This window comes from Manihot esculenta, chromosome 5 (genome assembly GCF_001659605.2).
Source record: "Manihot esculenta cultivar AM560-2 chromosome 5, M.esculenta_v8, whole genome shotgun sequence".
NCBI lineage: Eukaryota > Viridiplantae > Streptophyta > Magnoliopsida > Malpighiales > Euphorbiaceae > Manihot > Manihot esculenta.
The window spans coordinates 7290269-7296716 of record NC_035165.2 but is presented as its reverse complement, the minus strand read 5'-3'; the positions used below and the strand labels follow the sequence as shown (position 1 = coordinate 7296716).

The window sequence follows — 6448 nt, the reverse complement described above, 5'->3', positions numbered from 1 at the left end:
CTATTACAAAAAACTAAGTAAATTGTTGTTCATACTATCAAGAAAATTAAATTAATATTTTACTTTCATTCAATTGATTTTTTTCGGTTGGCATCTGAGTTTTACAAGTTGTTCTTATTTTTTAATAATTAAATTTTATTGTTCATAAGAATTTGTTGATTTGTTAGAACACATCTTAGAAGCTGCCGTGTAAATATATGAGTTACATATAAAACTAGATACTAGATGTGTATTTTTTTTTAGTTAATGAAAATTGAAAATCAAATCCTCTACTTTATAGAATAAAAAAGAAAATAATAAAAAAAAAGGTAATCAACCAAATTAATATTTTAATCAACTTTTATAATTGAGTTGCAATCCAACTTTTAATTGCATAATTAGGTATATCAACCCATACAACTCAAATATTTATTCTGAAAGTCTCAAAGTACAGAGACTTTTTATTTGATATTACATGACGTTTATTTTTTAACCCGCTTCAGGAGTTCGAATGACCACATTATTTTCATCCACCCAAACCCAGACCCTCCAGCATTGGATATCTTTTGTTGTAGGTGTTCCATCCTTGAGCACGATTGCTTTCACATATTTGTTCTCTCTTTCTATAATAGCTGCTGCACAATTTCCATCTATTCCAACAAGCTCTGGCCATGCATTCTTAATTTCTAAAATCAAAATTTAATGATAAAAATCAGTGATGCATGTAATGATAAAAAAAAATTTATAGAGGACTTGCATTCTGAGTTCCATTGTTTTCTCGATCCTTAGTTCTATGAAGATTAAGTTGATTGATGATTTTGCTCCGAATTCATGTTTATATAGTTCGCTAACTCTTGTATATTTATCCATTTATTGAAAGTTAAATTTATCGGCTCTATTATAATTTTATTAATAAAATAATTTATCTTTTAACTTTTTGTTTAAACTCCAACAATAGAATTAATCTATATAGTCATACTTAATATTTTTGTTAATATAAATTCAATTATTATTTGTAATTTTACTTTTTATTTATCTCAAGATTTGAACTTATAAAATATAAATTCAATTATTATTTGTAATTTTACTTTTTATTTATTTCAAGATTTTAACTTATAAACAAATAAATGTTTTAGGTCATTAAATAATAAATCATTCTCTATTTTTTACAATTTAAAAAAATTTATTTTTTAGTTTTAAAATTTCAACTCCAATACATAAATTTTTTTTAAATTATTCATTTATTGCATAATTTAATTTTATACACTATTTTTATTTTTAAAAAGTAATTATCTTACTTAATTTCAAATCTATTTATACAATTGAAATTATTTTGTTAAACTATCTAAATTTAGAGAAATAAATTTTAAATTTTTATAAATAAAAATATTTTTTTAGTAATGTTTTATTAATTAATGAGTTCCATGGACTATTTAAATTTAAAAAATATAAATATAATGGATAATAAGTTAGATAATTTAAATTTAAAAATATTTAAATATAAATTATGTATCATTTGTATAGATAATAGGTTAGATTTTTAAATTTTTAAAAAATAAATGAAATATTATTTTTATAGCTAATAGATTAAATAATTTAATTTAAAAAAAATAAATTTTATAATAAATATTATAGTAAGTTATTATATTTCTTTAATAGTATTATTTTTTTATGAATTTGTATGTAAAAATATTATTTTTTTATGAATTTGCATGTAAAAATTATAATAAAAAGGATTATTTCGTTGATTTCAAATTATACGAAAAATATCCAATTAAATACAGTAAATTATTTCGTTGATACATTAATTATTTGGAATATATTTATAATGAATATTGTTGAAAATAGATAAAAATTTTGATAGACTTTTAACACATTTACAATGAATATAATTGAAAATGGCTAAAATTTTTAAATATTTGCGATAGACATAGCGCTAGAAATCCGTCAAAAAAATTTAGTTTATGTAATATCTAATATTATAATTTAATTTATGTAATATCTAATATTATAATTTAGTTTAAAAAAAATTAATATATTATAATTTAAATAGATCTTACCATAATTTATATATAATTTAACATAATTTTAGACTGTGTGATATCTCTTAATTAGTTAAATATATATATTTTTCCTTATTATATATCACGTTGTTGTGCAATTATCAAATTTTTAATTTTCTGATTAAACACATTAATTTAGTCTGAATTTTTATTTATTTATAAGAGTAGATATTTACTTTAATTTATCTGAAAATCCAAGTGAAAAATAATAGCAAATAACAGCAAAAATGGATAAACAAAAAGACAAAAGCAAAAGATCAAAGGGGAGTTCCAAGACCAAAAAACAAATAAATGCAAAGGGCAAGGAATTAAAACAGCGCCAGGAAGATCATCCTAAAGCCAAAAAGTTAACCATTTTCATGAATTAAAAAAAAATTAATTTATAGGTGATATGCTAAATAACATAAGAATCACACAGTATTTGCAGATAAGTACTAAAGGTTTAATTACCTGATGGGCATAGGCTTGACATTCTCCTCTCGATCTTTCTTCCTTACTGAAATCTGCTAAGTATATTGATGGTTTTGCCCTAACTGCAAATTTATATATATACTAATACCTTTAGCAGTTAAATTTTTTTTGCCTATATTTTGTACTTTGAAGTTAAATTCATTGAGTCACCTTTAATTTGGCTGTTAGCTGCATTCTATTGTGGCTTCTGGCTTAGACTCCAAAAATAGAATTTGAGTATCACCTATGACTATTGTGGACTCAGCCCCCGAACCAACCTTAAGCAGCCGTAGTGCACCACAAGCCTCTCCTCTTAGCTCAGCCTGATTTTTTCAAAAAATATAACTCAATTACTCTTTGTAATTTTACTTTTTACTTATGTCATGATTTAAACTTATAATTAAAATAAACATTTAGCACACCAAAATAATAAATCATGATTATTTATTCTTATGCATATGATTTTAAAGGTTTAAATTGCTTAACATAGAATTAAAGAGCAATTTTCTTTTGCCACATATTTATACAATCTTAAACCTATCCAGCCTATGAAACTAGATTTTAATTAGTTTAAATTTCATCTTATACGATACGTTATAGATTTATATTATGTTAATTTAAATCTCTTCGACAATCCGAAACTCATTTGTCATCAATAATGATCTTAATTAAATCACAAGCAACATAATCTTGACAACAACTATAAAATCCTGCAACCATGCAGGTCTAGTCTTTGTCTTGTACTTTTTCCTGGCATTAATACTCAATTCTCTATCAACGTTAAAACCATTCAAAGTGATAATGGACCAGAATTTAAAATGGATCAATTTTAAGAAATAAGGGTATCATACACCAGACAAGTTGTGTAGAGACCCCAGAACAGAACTCTATTATTGAGAGGAAATACTAGCATATTTTGAATGTGGCTCGAGCCTTATTATTTCAAGCTAATCTACCAAACGTGTTCTGGTCTTATGTCATTTCGCACTCAGTTTTCTTAATTAACAGATTGTCTACACCAGTTCTTAAAAATAAATCACCACATGACTAACATTGCAACTCACTTAGTTCTGTTCCTTCCCACTCACAATCTAGTGTTCTTTATCCCCTTTCACAAGTTCTCATACATAATCATGTCTCCTCCTCCTATAAGCACTTCATTATGTCTACTTCAACCGTAACCGAACCAAGAACATACACACAGGCAATCAAAATCGATTGTTAGAGAGAAACTATGTAAGCTGAGATCGTTGCTTTAGTTAATTTTTAGTAGTAGTTTTTATCTGTTACAAAAAAATAAATAAATTGTTGTTCTATACTATCAAGAAAATTCAATTAATACATTACTTCCTTTCAGTTAATTTTTTTTTCAATAGTCATCTCAATTTTACAATTGTTCTTATTTCTTGATAATTGAATTTTATTGTTTATAAGAATTTGTTGATTTCTTGGAGCACATCTTGGAAGCTGCGGTGTAAATATATGAGTTGCATACAAAAATAGATACTAGATGTGCATTTTTTTAGTTAATGAAAATTGAAAATCTAAGTCCTCTGCTTTATAGAATAAAAAAGAAAATTAAAAAAAGGTAATTAGTCAAATTAATATTTTAATAAATTTTTATAATTGAGTTGCAATCCAACTTTCAATTGCATAATTAGGTACATTAACCCATATAACTCAAATATTTAACCCACTATAGGAGTTCGAATGACCACCTTATTTTCATCCACCCAAACCCAGACCCTGTTGCACCTGAAATGTGTCACAGGTGTTCCATCCTCGAGCACTATTGCTTCCACATGTTTGTTCTCTTTTTCTATAATAGCTGTTGCATAATTTCTATTGATCAATAACCGTGATGCATGAAGGAAGACTTTCATCAATAACCGTGATCATAATTTCTATTGATCAATAGCTGTTGCATAATTTTTTAGGTTATTAAATAATAAATCATGATTATTTATGCTTATGAATAGGCTTTTAAAGATTTAAATTACTTATGCTTAAAAAACTCATGTAGCATAGAATTAAAGAGAATTTTGCCATCTTCACATGTTTATCGAGATTTTTCTTTTTTTATTCTTAAACTTCTTTAATTTCATATGCTAAATTAAATACTTAATAATTAAGATATTATTTATTGAAAAATTAAATACTTAATAATTAAGCTATTATTTATCGATAAATTAAATACTTAATAATTAAGATATTATTTATCAATAAATTAAATATTTAATAATTAAGATATTATTTATAAAAAAAACCGTAACACACTTTCAATATATTATATATGATAATATTATAATAAATATGAAAAATTAGTAAAAAAATTAGTGTATTATTATATATATTTATTAATTTAATCTATAATAATAATAATAATAATATATTATTGAAAAAATATGTTTTATATTGAAGGGACAAGGAGATCTACGGCGTTCCTCCCCAATCAGCAGCGACAAATCATCTATTTAGGGCCTCGCTAGTCATGTTCCTCACTGTGAGTGGGAGAAGGGTCTTGCCTTCATCATTGTGGGTGAGAGAGAGGAGTTTCCTTCCTTGTCGTGAGTGAGAGAGAAGGCTAGAGGACTGAGCGGCCATGATAAATCATCAACAACACTGTTAGTGATAAATAAAAGGTCGGACAACCATTTCAAAAGTCGGACGACCACCTAGGGTCAGACTAAAGTTGAAAAGGTTGGACGACCACTCCAATAGAACAGGTCGGACTACCACTCCAAGATAACCGGGTTAGAAGATCAGGTTGGGCGGCCACTTCAATAGACCAGGTTGGACTACCACTCCAAGATAACTAGTGTAACGACCCGAAAACCGGACCGCTACCAGCGCTCGGATTCAAGTCGACTTAAGGTCGCCGGAACCCATAGCAAGCCTACTATGCATCCTGTGTACTTGGTAATATCCCATACATGATCATACATTTTCATAAAAATTTTAAACATTTCATACACCAAGCTCAACCTGTACATGCATCATAACCTGTACACATAAAACTCACACTAGAGCCCTCATCAAATGCTGTCTTTGGGATATCTTCTTCTCTGACCCTCAGCTAGTGGTACCCGGATCTCAAATCTATTTTGGAGACCCAACTCCTGTTAGCTGGTCAAATAGATCATCAATCCTGGATAACGGATATATGTTCTTGGTAGTGACTTTGTTCAACTGTATGTAGTCGATACAAAGTCTAAAGGATCCATCCTTCTTTTTTCTGAACAGAACGGGAGCACCCCAAGGTGAGGTACTAGGTCGGATGAAACCCTTATCTACCAAATCCTGCAACTGCTCCTTTAACTCCTTTAACTCTGCAGGTGCCATCCTGTAGGGAGGGATAGAGATGGGTCTGGTTCCTAGCATTACTTCAATCTCAAACTCTATCTCCCTAGCAGGTGGTAAACCTAGCAGCTCGTCTGGAAAAATATCTAGGAACTCTCTGACTACAAGCACTGAAGCTAGTTCCCTGACTTGACCACTTACCTCCTTAACATGGGTAAGAAACCCCTGACAACCCCTCCTCAACAACCTATGAGCCTGAAGGGCATATATCAAACCTCTAGGCATCCCTATCTTGTCCCCTCTGAAGACTACCTCTGATCTATCCTGATCTCTGAACCTGACTACCTTGTCTCTGCAGTCCAAGGTAGCACCATGAGTAGCTAGCCAATCCATCCCTAGAATGACATCAAAATCAGTCAAATCTAGAACCACAAGGTCGGCTGGAAGGCATCTACCCTCAACAAACACTAGATTGAACCGGCAGACTAACTCTGCCACAAATGGATCACACTTGGGCCCACTGATCCAAAGAGGACACTCTAACCCAGAAACTATCAAACCCACACTGTTTACGACTCTCGGAGATATAAAAGAGTGAGAGGCACCAGGGTCCATAAGAGCATACACATCAGAACATCCAATAGTGAGTTTACCTA

General features: G+C 29.1%; 1 long non-coding RNA gene across 1 annotated transcript; it reads right to left on the bottom strand.

Annotated features, from left to right (window-relative positions):
- Positions 1-321: 321 nt before the first annotated feature.
- On the bottom strand, positions 322-2575 carry LOC122723633. The gene is made up of 2 exons (XR_006350628.1): positions 2493-2575; positions 322-665 (listed from the first exon to the last, which is right to left on the bottom strand). It is a non-coding gene; the product is annotated as an uncharacterized LOC122723633 (long non-coding RNA).
- Positions 2576-6448: the final 3873 nt, after the last annotated feature.